Raw genomic sequence first — 13,598 nt, 5'->3', positions numbered from 1 at the left:
GTTGGTTTCATTGATTAGAGTCCTTAAGTCTTTCTACGCTGTTTTTCTTTACAGTACTATAGTCCTTCTCTTAGGGCAGAATCCCCATTAGAACATTGCTTTGCATGTAATGCTGCTGTGTTCTTCTTGCTGGGATTTTCTTCCTTTCTATCTCTTTGTTATATTGTCATATGCTGGTGTTTGAGCTGAGATGTTCTGCTGCATCTCTGCTACTGCTGTTGGCAGGTTTCCCACTAAATTATAGCTGTCATGTGCTCTTTTCTCCATCTCAACTTTTTAGGTCAATGCAGTGTTCCAGCATGAGTGGGGGTGGATGGGCAAGATAAACAAGGGTGGATGGATGGTAGTCTAGTTTGGTAAGAATGCAGAATACCTAAAGATTTTGGGATCTTCTATATAGAGGAGTTAATCTGGTCAGTGATGGAATGGTAAGATCAAAATGGGTGACAGCATCTTGGATGACACCTATAGTAAAGAAATGGGACGAAGAAGAGAAATCATCATAGGAAATTCAGAAAGAATTGTCATGGAGGTAAGTGAATCAAGAAAAATAAGTGTAGCCCTAGTTTGTGGGAACCCAGAAAGATTCAGGAGGTCCTTTCAGACATAAGAAGGCCAGGGGTCATGGAGACTTACTGGGTTAGTGTTTGAAGGGGGGGGGGGGTGCATTTCTTAGAGTCCTCAGGTTTTCAGTTCCTTTGGCCTTAAAGACCCTGACCTTTTGACAAGATGGAGTAGGAAGACCTAGTCATCTCAGACCCATTCTTCCGTTAGGTGTGGCATGGAATGGGGGATGGGTGTGAGTGTGCTGTCCCTTGCAACAGAAAGCAGGAGAATATAAAAAGTGAACCGAAGTCTCTGTGGATTTTGAATGGAGGTACGGGGCTAAGAGCAACACAAGATACTCTGTGAAAGTGGACTGGAGATAGCCAGTGGAAGCACAGAGTAGTTCATCCCAGGAAAACAAACTAGACCAGATTGTGGCCAACTAGCTGTTACAATTTCTGAGAGTAAAAAGAATCCAGTCCATAGGGTTCTTTTCATCTTTGCTTCCCAAAAATACTGTTTGAGGGAAAATCACACCTAGGTTTTGAACCTCTGGTAAGAGGGGGGGGGAAAATCAGCCTCTGAAGCGAAGCTATTGAATCCTTCAATTGAAAACAGAGTTTCATTTAACATCTATTTGCATTTTCTATAGAATCTGCTTGTTCTAATAAATTACACAGCCATTAACAATGAATTGTTGAATACAATTAATTAGGCAGTCAAGGTTAAGAAGGATCTATAAAAAAACAACTGAGGCTCTAGTTAATTAGAAGAGGATTTGTGTGTGTGTGTGGGAGGCATTGTAATTTCTGATAATATTCTACTACAAAAATGATAGAAAAGGAAAATGATAAATGCTAGAGAGGATGTGGGGAAATAATGCACTGTTGGTGGAAGTGTGAACTAGTTCAACCATTCTGGGGAGCTATTTGGAACTATGCCCCAAAAGCTAATAAACTGTGCATACTTGTGATCTAGCAATACTGCTTCCAGGTTTATATTCAAAAGAGATTAAAGAAAGAGGAAAAGGACCCATGTGTACAAAGATATTTGTACCAGTTCTTGTGGTGGCAAAGAGAAACTGAGGAAATGCTTGTCAATTGGGGAATAACTGAACAAGTATAGCATGTGGTGGAATCCTTTTGTGCTGTCAGAAATGAAGGAAAACAGTTTCAGGAAAACATGGAAGATACATGAATTCATGCAAAGGGAAATGAATAGGAGAACTAGAAGAAAAATTTACACAGTAAAAAAAATCAACTTGTAAAATAAAAAATAATTAAATTTAAATGTTAAACAATCAATTTTAAAGATAATCAGTTGTGAAAGATTTAGAAACTTTGACACAGTGACCCACCACAATTCCAAAAGATTCAGAATGAAAAATACTGTCCACCTCCAGATAGAGAACTGATAGACCCAGAATGCAGATTGAAACATATTTTTAAAATTTCTTTTTCTTGCCTGTGTTCTTAATATGACTAACATGGAAATTTGTTTTGCATGACTTCATGTTTATAACGAGTTTTGTATTTCTTGCCTTCTCAACGTGTGGCGGTTGGTTAAGGGAAAGAATCTGGAACTGATAATAAAATAAAATAAAATTGAATGAAAAAATATTCTAATAGATAAGGAGGCAGTGTGCCATAGAGGACAGAGAGCTGGCCTCAGAGTCAGAAAGACCTGGGTTCATCTAGGTGGTACAGATAAAGCAAGAGACTTGCAGTCAAGAAGACCTGAGTTTGAATCCTGCTTCAGACACTTAATAGCTGAAAGACTTCAGGCAAGCCAGGATACTTTTTGATACTTCAACTTCTTCATCTGTAAAACTGGGATAATAATAGCACCAATCTCACAGGATTCTTGTGAGGATCAAATGAAGGATATGTAAAGTGCTTTGCAAACCTTAAGTCTTTATATAAATTATTATTACCATTACTATTAATTATTATTATTTGGCACCAACATGTAACCCTGTGCCCCAGCCAATTCTAGACTGCTACTGAACTCAGAGAGAACAAGCAGGAGAGGAGTCCGGGAGGGTGGTGCACTTGTTTCCACCAGGGCAGCTAGTACATTTCCCAGTTCCAATCTCTCTATTCCAGGATGGACTTGGAAATCAAAAGAGAGGGCATTAAGAAAGAGGAACCAATCAACTGGGTCATATGCTGCAAAAAGGTAAAATGAAGGCGAGAGCTGACAAAAGCAAAGGGAGGAGGACTGGTGCCAAATACTCTAGATTTAAGGAACTTCTTTCACTGTTGAAGACAATGATAAGTGCTAGGTAGGAGAGGAGCGCCTAGTTCAAATGTGCCATTAGTGGTCTACATCATGATGATGTTTCACGAAAATGAATCAGGGACTAGATGCTCTGAGAAGTCCCCCCAGCTAGAGAGGGTAATGGGGAAGAACACCACTTCTCTTCTTCTCCCTCTCTCCTCACAAAGACTGTGATGGGTTGGGATGTAGAAGACCCTGAAATGGCTCAGAGTTTGGCTGCCTTTTGTTCCAGGTTAAGTTTAGAGGACCTCCAATTTAGGGCTAGAAGAAATCTTAAGGTCATAATATATTATAATAGATACTTCTTGTTCAGTCCTTTCAGTCCTCCAACTCTTTCTGAGCCCATCTGGGGTTTTCTTGGCAAAGATATTAGAGATGGTTGTATTAGAGACACACTTGACACTAATTAGGTATCAAGGAAAATTTATTGCAGCAGAGTTCAGAGGAATTGAACCCTTTGACCAAAATAGACCCCCACCCTCTTTTCAGGAGGAGGCAGCACTGAGTACAGAAGTGGGATGAGCTATATACAGTTAATTCAAAACAAATCCTCCCATCAGGGGACAGGATTGGTCCATTCCCCTTTAGGTCACCATCTTCTTTAGACACCCATTACATACTTCATTAATATGGTTTCCCCCTTTCTCTAACATATGAAATGTGTCTAATTTTGTGCTTTTTCTCCCCCCTAGGTGGAGAAGTTAATATGCAAGTAGCTTATTAAGCAAATGCAAAGAAAAAAAGCTTTCTCCTGGTTATTCCTGGTCATATTTCTGAATCAGTTCAGGCTGGATCTGTGGTTTTCTGAAGGCCACTATCTCCTGATTGGTTGAGTCCACCTGTGGTCTACTAGTCTTCTTATTATCTGACTCATTCTCAATAACTTCATCCACTAATAATAACTTCTGTGGAAACTTAACTTTTTGCTGTCTCTCACATTTGCCATTTCCTTCTCCAGCTCATTCTATGGATGCGGAACTGAGGCGAACGAGGTGAAATGACTTATCCAGGGTCACATACCTAGTAAGTATTTGAGGCCAGATTTGATCTCAGGAAGATGAGTCTTCCTGACTCCAGGCTCATTACTATATCCACTGTACCCCCTACCTGCCCCCATAATAAATATTAAGATCATAAAATTGGAAGAGACCTCAGAGATAATCTGGTTCAATGAGGAAAGGGTAGCATAGCCCTCTGATTTCCTCTTTTTGCTTTATTTGTATCCCCCAGAGATAAGCATAGATTCTGACAAGTAAGTGCTTAATAAACATTCATTGACAGTATCAGGCCTCCACCAAAAACTGGAAATCAATGGCGTGCCCATCAATTGGGGAATGGCTGAATAAATTGCAGTATATGAATGTAATGGAATACTATTGCACTATAAGAAATGATGAACTATAAGGAAGACTTCAGAGAGGCCTGGAAGGACTTATATGAACTGATGCTGAGTGAAAGGAGCAGAACCAGGAGAACTTTATACACAGCAACAACCACAGCGTGCAAGGATTTTTTCTGGTAGACTTAGAACTTCATTGCAATGCAAGGACTTAAAAAATTCCCAATGGTCTCTTAAGGCAAAATGCCTTCCACATCCAGAGAAAGAACTATGGAATTCTATCTCAGAATGTAGCAGATCATTTTCTTTTGTATTAGGTTCTGACTTGTTTTATGATTTCTCCCATTCATTTTAATTTTTCTATGCAACATGACTAAGGTGAAAATGTATTTAATAGGAATGTATGTGTAGAACCTATATAAAATTGTACACCATCGCCATCTCCTCTTGGAGAGGGGTGGAGGAGGGGGGAAAATCTAAGTTATATGGAAGTGATCGTAGAACCCTGAAAACAAATAATTTTTTAAAAAAGTAAAAAAAAAAAAAGAATCAGGCCTCTACCTCTCCAGAAAAGTAAATTTAAAAAAATAATAACACATATTATATAAAAAAGAAATTATAAAGTACATATGTTTACACACACATACATTTCTCCTGTTCTATACTCGGATTCAGATACATGGGGGCAGGAAAAGTTTTGCTAGACAACCTTTACGTTTCCAACAGTTAGTTTGTGAAACTGTAGCGCAGCAACCACCTGGTGGCGAAAGGGGGATAAGCGACCTTCTAGCTCCTCCTCCCAGACATGTTACAGTAGCGAAACCCGGGTGCTGGTCTTCATCTCTTACTGCCCCATGGAAAATCTCTGATCCGGTAAATCGCGGAACAGTAGCCAATGTCAATCCACTCTGATGGTGTCCTTTCCCTACACCCTGGCCATTTCCTATACCAAAGAAATTACAGATCTGGACAAACCTCAAACTCAGCTTAAGGCTGCAGGAAGCCTTAGCTTTGGGCATCGCTCCCCAAAGGGCAGTGTCTCTGGGGGTGGGTGGTAAGCGGCTGCACAGCAGGCAACTCTGTTCCCTTAAAACCATCCAGCCCCCACAACTTAATTTTGAAAACTGCTCAGGATTGCAGTTTTTTCTAGAGGAAGTCTAAAGCCTCAGTGGGCTGCAGAATCTACACTTCGGTTCCCTACACGCTAGCCTAGATTGTGTCCCGCTAGCCTAGATTGTGTCCCGAGGTAGCTTGTATCTCCCAGGATCGAGGGAAGTAGGGGAGGATGGAAAGGGGTATCGCCCCGGGACCGGGTAGCTGTTGCTCAATGAAAGGTTCCTGAAGGCGGGATCAACCCTAAATGCCGGAGGCTCTAAGCTAACAAGTCCACCTTTCCTGGGCCTCCAGCTCCCTAGACTCCAGGGCGCGGATGTTTGCATCGCCCCAGGGTTTAAGAGAGATGGGCGGCCAGATACTCTGGTTCCCTGGGTCTCCGGCTACCACCCTATTGTGGTTGTTTCTGTTCCAGTGACCGCGGGGACTCGAGAGTTGAGGTCGTGGGTAGTGCAAGCAGAGCTGGAGGTGGCTGGGTTTGCACGGATTGCACTGCCCCATCCCCCAATTCCAAACTGGGACTCCGACTCCGTACTGTTTCAAAGGCTCCACCCTCAGCTAGTCTAGTGACCCTCTCCGCTCTCTTTTCCACCCCTCCCTCCTTCCACCCCCACACAGTGTTCCCTTAGGTATCGGAAACCTCCTCTGGGGTCTAGACTGTGTCTGATGAACAAGATGAGCTCTAGAAGTTTCCTCATAAAAACATTTCATTATATTCTGACTGTAAATCTGACCCTGCTGCAGTACGTATAGGATAAGTTTATGGCCAATGTTTATCCCACATTCCCAACTTTAGTATCACACACATAACACACGCATGCCATGTTATGGTTTGGGGAGAAATTCTGAGCCTGGATTTCACTTCAAGATACCCCTTCTCCCAGTTCTGGGTTGCAATGGGTGAATCCCCCTCACCCCCACCCCAGTGTTTCTCAGCAACTCACTATCGGCCATATGACTTCACCATAGTCTCAGTCCAGCCAGGGGCAAATCTCTTATACTGTGCTGGGATACCTTGATGGCCAGGCAAGGCAGGCCAGAGAGCAGAACCTCGATCTCCCTGGTCCCGGTGAAAGGGCCCTGATCTTGGGAGAGACTGCTTAGAAGCTCGAGGGCATTATTATCAACCTGAAAAGCAATATGAAAACCAGAAAGGCAGTGAGCTGTGGAGGAGTACCAGATAGAAGCTTTCTCTAAGATCACAAGGCTAAGATTTTGGGGCAATAGGAATGGTAGTTCATGCTAGATTCTTTCCAATTTCCCCCCCTTGGATTCCTTCAACCTCGTGATACAGTGGGGAGTGGGAAAGGCTCTAGAATCAGAGAGCTAAATTCAAATTCCATCTCTGCTGTTTCTCACCTGTGTTGATATTGCACGATCACTTCAAATTCTCTGCACCTCATTTTTCTCATCTGTCAAATAAGGGTTGGACTGGATGACTTCTGGTATGTCAAATGATGGTGTTGGACCAAATGGCATCTGAGGTCCCTTCCAGCTATAGATCTAAAATCCCTGCAACCTTTCTAGCTCTAAACTGATCATTTTATGAACCCTGGGCCCCTTAAAGTATAATATAGAAATGCATTCCCCAAAGGGGCAGGCCTTTATGTCATAACTCCACCCAATCCTTCACACTTCCTTTCTTTAGATAAGATATAGACCCAGAATCTTAGGGTTGAACTTCAGAGGGTATCTACTCCAATTCATATGAAAAATAATCTACTCTATATCATCCCTGACAAGTAGATATGTTGACCTTGAATAAGGACTTCCAGTGTGGGGAGCTCCATACCTAAGTGATTGTTAAGAAGCTGTCCTTACATGGAACTGAAATTACCTTCTCTGCAATTTTCAGCCATTACTCGATACTGGGAATGGGTGGGAGTGTGGTGGTTAAGCAAACAAGCCTAATTCCTTTTCCTCGTGACAGTACTTTAAATACCACATTCCCTCAGTCTTGTCTTCTCTTGGCTAAACATCCACCATTCATTCAGCTGACTCTTTCAGAATGATTTCTAATAGTGTCACCGCCCTGCTTTGACCTCCTCTGGATACAGTTGTGCTTGTCACAGGTACCATCTATAGTCCAAACTCCTTAATTTTACAGATAAGGAAACTGAGACCCTGTGAAGTTAAGTCAATGTAGTATCTCAAGTTGACCATAACAGATGTAGTCTGACCAGGACAGAGTATATAGCAGAACTTTTACCTTCCCTGATCTGAGCACTGGGCTTCTGTTAACTCAACTCATTCTCATATTGTTATTATTATTAGCTGTCAAGTCACATTGTTAACTTATTGAACTTTCAATCTACTGAAAGGTCTTTTTTCCCACACAGGAACTATCATTGATAAAAATTGTTTAATTTTTGGTACTCCTGCGAAATAAACCAGTTTCTTTGAAACATACCTACCTTTGCTCCCAACCTGGAAAATACCAATCCAGGATCATATATAGCTAAGAGAATCCTGGGAAAATAATCATTGGGTGAGGTGATTCCCTAAATGTCTGGAATGGGGAGATTCCAGGGTCTCACACTCTCCAAGCCATGGCTACCTGTGAGTTTCAAGGAAACCAAAGAAGCCCTGATTTCTGACAGCATGGCTATGATGGACAGGAATTCATGTCCTTAAACTTGGAGATGCTCAACCTGACCCAAGTCAAGACAAAGAGACAAGAGGAGGTCAGGGATTACCAGAGGAGACCAGGCCCAGAGCAGGACTTCTTGATGCAGACTTGTTTCCACCCTTTTGGAAAATACCTTGAGGCTGGGGTGTTGACACTACAGAAAAGAGGTACCAGGAACTGGAGTCCCTACCCAGATGATGAACAACTGGAGGGAAGAAAAACTGTTCCAGAATCTATTGTAATTGTTTTCTGTCCACAATTTGAAGCTCTCACTAATCAACCCCACCCCCATCCCCCTGGCCCCCCAATAACAACAAAATTCTAACCTACAAGTCAAAACTTGGCTTTTAAGGAAACTTATACTGCTTTCTCTTCACCTTGATCCTGGTTCTCCTTTACCAGGCCTCTCCAGCACCAAGTTCACATAATTCTTTTTAGTAGGATGCTTTGTTCATGTTGATTTTTTTCTCTCTTGTTTTTGGTTCTTTTTTATCATTTTTGAAGGGAGATCCTAAGGGTGAAGAACTGTGACTCCTTCATTAGACTAGGAGCTCCCTGACTTAGATAGTAGAAGTCATATCTCTGCACCACCACCACCCCCCACCTCAATCTTTGCCTCTTTGGATTTGGAAGCTTTTGTCTCTGGGAGAGTTCAGTTCAAGGTGGTAACAGACTGATTCATTACTTCTACAGGGAAGCTATATGTTTAGGGGTCCAGGCTATCCTTTGGGATCTAGTAGACCAGATGACAAGGGATTTAGGGAATGGAAAATCTGATATCTAACCTGAATTCTCCTCTTTCTAGTATTGTCAATTTTTTATTAAGCATTTGCTGGCAAAGATTCCCCCATGCTACTAGATACAAATTCTAGCCTTCTTTCTTTCTCCATCAGTGTATGTGACCCACTGTTGGTCTTCAGTAAGAAGTCAATCCTAAAATGCCAAGCATTCAGTTTCTCTCCCCCAGACATCACCCTGACATGGCTTCAGGATGGGAAACCAATGAGCAAAGGGCCCCAGGAATCTCAATCTGTCTAACTACAAGGGGATGGGGCCTGTCAGAGCTATGTGAATATTGAAATCTTCTTGAAGAAGAACCCAAATATGCTTGTTTTATGGAACATCAGGGACTAAATGGAACTTTTACAAACATCTGGAGTGAGAGGCAGTTATGAAGAGATGGTAGAAAAGAAGGTCATAGAGGCTCAGCCTTAGTGGGAGAAGAATTAGTGTCCATCAAAGTCCCTTCCCTTTCAGAGCTACATCAGCCTAAACTCCCTCCAATCTGGATCATTTAGGGATGCCTAGCCTCTTTATTACTGGTTCCTGTGAGAACTACAAGTATCTTTATCTGGAAGAGATAGAGAAGGAAGAAAAGACATTTTGAAAATAAGGAGAATGTTTGAAGGGTGGGTTTGGGTAAGGGTCTCTGCTCTCTCTCTCTCTGTATATATTAAGGTATATAGTAACAATATATTATATATATTATTTATATATACATACATATATATAAATATATTTACATGTATTTACTCATCAGCCTTTAGCCTGGGATTCTGCCACCCCTGCGGATTTTTTCCTCATTGGAGATTCTATCTAGACTGCCCTTGCCCATTCCCCGCCCCCCCTCCCCTCCCTTTCCTGTTAGGAAGAAGGAGCTTTCTTTGGTTGAGAGCAGGAGAAGTTATTAGTCAGCAGTGGTCCTGCCAGGTTCCCAGAGAAGGAGATATCTTGGTCTGGGGGTGGGTGACAGAGACTATGGCTCTAATAATCCATGTAATTTTATGTCCTTTCCTAATTTACTCCTTATCTTTCCCTTCTTCACTATTGCTTCCCATTGAAGTGGATCAAGGAGCTCAACATTTGTCACTGTCAAGTGAGTGAGAGATAGGGGAAGATGAAGGGAAAAAACCATTATGTCAGAAGCAGGGCTAGAAGAGAACTCATATCAAGGACCAGAAGAAACCATGGCTGGGCTAGGGAAAGTGACTTGTTGCCTGAGCCATGGCAGAGTTGGAATGGAATCTCAATCTCCAAAGTTCTGATTCTTATCTTTTCCATTATACTGTCTTTTACTAAATGAGATGATTTATGTAAAACACTTCCCAGGGCAGTGTATACGTTTCTCATTCTTCTTATTCTTCTTTACCAGAGAGTTCATGGAGAGAGAAAAGAAAGGACATGGGGGAGAGGAATGATTGATTTCTCTGATTACATTTCCTTGGCTTCTTTTAGTTTTGTTTTTTTAACCCAGAAATATCTTATTTCTCATAATTTTTTTCCTCCAACCCCTAGATAATAACTACAAGACCAGTTCCTCTTTTTGAGGTAAGATGATTGGGGGAGGGGAGCATTTGTGGTCAAAGGATATGCGCTGCTGGGTTAGAAGATTAATTCACTGGAGAATAAATCTGATAGGGACAGGCATGCGGAAGTTCTAAGGAGTTGCTTCTAACAGATGGTGGCTGACTTAATTTTCTTCCTTTCTCTTGCCTTTCAGACACACTGACAGAAGCTCAAGGGTCAATAGAACCAGTTCCCCCCTTGGCCCAGCCAGTCTTGTTCTGACTCCAACTTGTTTCCTTCCCATCCCTCATACCCATCTGCTATTTCATTCCCTTTAACTAGGGAGTCTGTGGGATTGAAGGGCAAAGAGTACACTAGCCTAGGCATTCTTTCCTTTCTTTTCATTCTTTCTCAAATCATTGTCTGCTCCTTTCCATTCCTAGCCACACAGTGAATCTGAGTCAGCTTCTTCTCCTTGAGAGGTGGGCTCTAAAGTCTGATGGAGGAAAGGGTGTTCTCTCTCAACAAGCTGCAAGATGAAATTTCTCTGCTGCCGCTTCCCAAGTCTTCACTTTGTAGGATTTTCATCATTTGTGTTGGGATGTTCTGACTTTGCACTTTAATAGAACATTGCAAGAGGAATTTCTGATGTCAAGTTTGTCTTGGCTTTTCAACTTTTGTGGGGATCCCAGAACAGAGAAGCAAGAGACTAAGGGTGGTGGCTCTAGTAGACTGAAATTCTATGTTCCAGTACCTCCTGAAAGATCCAGAATCCCTACCAATGAGAACCCTCTAGATTTTGGGGTCTCCACCCCAGGTTTGGTATGATCTGTGGAGAAGGGGCATCAGGGACTTCACTTTAGCAAGTGTTTCTTGAGAGCACTGTATTTCTGGGGTTACTTTCTCTTTATACCCTCCAACAGTCCAGGGACCTGAGTGACTTCCCCTTTTGTTTAGCTATGGGAACTTCAAAGATTTGGATCTCAATCCATCCATTTGGGCCACTGTCCAGGTCTTACCTTAAGATTTCCCACAGGGTGAACAGGGGGCCCACTCAACTTTGTTTGTGGGGGTGGAGGAGTTAATATTTTAGAGGTCTCAATGATGTATAGACCCCAATGAAGCACACACACAAGTATCTAGCTCCCCTGCATGACTATTGGTACCCATGTACCCTCTTCCAAATAGAGTAGTGTGATGAATTAAGAAGCCATCAGTTATCATCTGAAAAACTGAAGGGTTTGTGGGAGAGAGGTGACTTCCGGAGATATAGGGACATATAGGCAAATCTGTCCATCATGGATTCTGTGGTATTTGAGCAGAGAAGGCATAGTGATGTGTGATGAACTTAGGGTCAGAAGATCTAAATTCTTGCTTGTCCTGGTTCAAATACCTACTGGCTTACTACCGGGCCAGTTAATTAACGTCTCTGTGCTTCAGTTTCCTAGTCTCTATTCTGACTATACTACTTGCTCTTTCTACCAAAGAAGCTTTTGTGAAGCTCAAATGCATCTATGCATAAAGTGATTTTAGCATAACACACCTGTGAGTATATGTGGTATAGAGCAAAGAACCCTAGCCTGCTAGCCTAGAAGTCATGGCACACTGTTCTCCTCCCCCATCCCCATTTCATTTTCCTTCATCTGTGAAAATTCTAAAATTCCTTCCAAGCCCTATTATAATCATATAATCAATTATTGTGAACTTCTAGGGAAGGGAGTTGAATATTTGCTGTTATAAAGGTGAGGGTTTTGACTGAGACCTGATCTCCTCACCATGGGGGGGCCCTCCTCTCTTCCCTTCCCTTCTCCACTGGAAGACAGATTTGCAGACTGCAGGACTGATGCATGACAAAGGGGTTGAGATGGCTGAGGGTGAAAGGGAGGTGAGGATGGCTGGGGAGGGGCCCCAGTTTCTTCCCCTGCTAGAATTCTTCCACTAACCCTTTCCTCCATATATTCATCCTAGGACATATAGGGGAGGGGAAAAGTGAAGTGAATATGGCTCCAGCTTCATAACTCCCCCAGTAACATACAGAGACATGTTACATCCTCATCTTCATCCCAAGAGTATCTAACTCTTTACTATAACAAGATTTAGGGATGAAACTGCACAGGCCAGTATGCATAAGTGTGTAATCAGCCAGGTGTGTGTACAAAAATTGGGGAGAAAGGAGGCTGCATAGCCAGGGAAATACCTGTCTGTATACAAACCAGAGACCCAGGTGGCCCACATCCAGAGATATTCATGAACTTATGCACCATGAAGGGAGATATAAGAGACCTTTTATAAATACCCAGAAACAAATGCAGAGACACCAACATGAAGACACTGATAGGAGACTCTGATACCCTCTAGGCAAGAGAAGTTCCCACAGGCTGACCTATAACCTGAGACAGACACAGGGGAGACACAAATACACAAGTGCTGGAGATTCATGGATTCCCCAACACCCAGGGAGAAGCAGATATAAGAACCAAGATACAACTTGGAGTCTGACTGATAATACAGTGCTTTAGTGGAAAAGAGCAGGTCCTTCCTCAACAAAATAAAAAATGAAGTGTCTGCCTAGGATAGATAATAAGTATTTTACTTGAAAATTTGAATTTTGAAATTTTGTGTTCTAAATTGTGCCCCTGCCTCCATTTTTTCTTCTCTGGACCCAGAACTCATTCACACGCAAGTGTAAATGACCCATAATGGTTTAATAATGTGTGAGCTCTCCTTGAGGAGTTAACCCAGGCTTGTGCCAAAAGAATTACATTCTAAGTGTGGATTCTATCTGGTGGAATATTGTAGGGGGTTACTTTCCAGTGACTAAAAATGTCAAGATTTCCTTTTGAACTATCTGCTCCAAAGCACATCAAGAACCTTGGGTGAAATTTCCTGAAAAAGGAATCTGACGTGCATAGATTAAAGAAGCCACAGACCCTTATGGAGAGATGAGGCATCCTATATCCCTGGCCTCCAAATTTCTTAATTACCTGACCAGCCCTGAGAAGTGAAAAACAAAACAAAACACCAAATCACTCTTCTCCTGAGTGGAAGAATCTTAAACTGACCTATCCAACAACTAATGATGTCCCTTTAATGGAAAAGAAATAAGAAACAAAGGGAGAAGGATTCTGGTCTCTCTGAAATGGGAAGAGGTGGAGAAGAAGTGAAAAAAAGAGCAGCTAAGAGGACTTGTACCCTTGGGTATCGGGGGGTGGGGAGAAAAGCCAGAGAAATGGGATAGAGCTGGACAATTGTGTCTGTGTCCTGGAGGGAGATTCAGGGTATGGGGGTAGTGGAAGCTGGGGGGCAGGAAGCTGGCCCCAGGGGAGCCATCAGGGCTCATTGAAGGGTTGAGCACTTGTTTAGGGTTAGAGCTGCCTCCTCAGGGGATCAGGATTGTCCAGCCAA

At 42.4% G+C, this 13,598-nt stretch overlaps 1 pseudogene; it reads left to right on the top strand.

Moving 5' to 3' along the window:
- The first annotated feature begins 439 nt into the window (after positions 1-439).
- Positions 440-9,313, top strand: LOC140522719 (popy Class I histocompatibility antigen, A-1 alpha chain-like; annotated as a pseudogene).
- The last annotated feature ends 4,285 nt before the right edge of the window (positions 9,314-13,598 follow it).

Source organism: Notamacropus eugenii, chromosome 2 (assembly GCF_028372415.1).
Source record: "Notamacropus eugenii isolate mMacEug1 chromosome 2, mMacEug1.pri_v2, whole genome shotgun sequence".
Taxonomy (NCBI): Eukaryota; Metazoa; Chordata; class Mammalia; order Diprotodontia; family Macropodidae; genus Notamacropus; species Notamacropus eugenii.
This window is presented reverse-complemented; position numbering and strand designations above follow the sequence as displayed.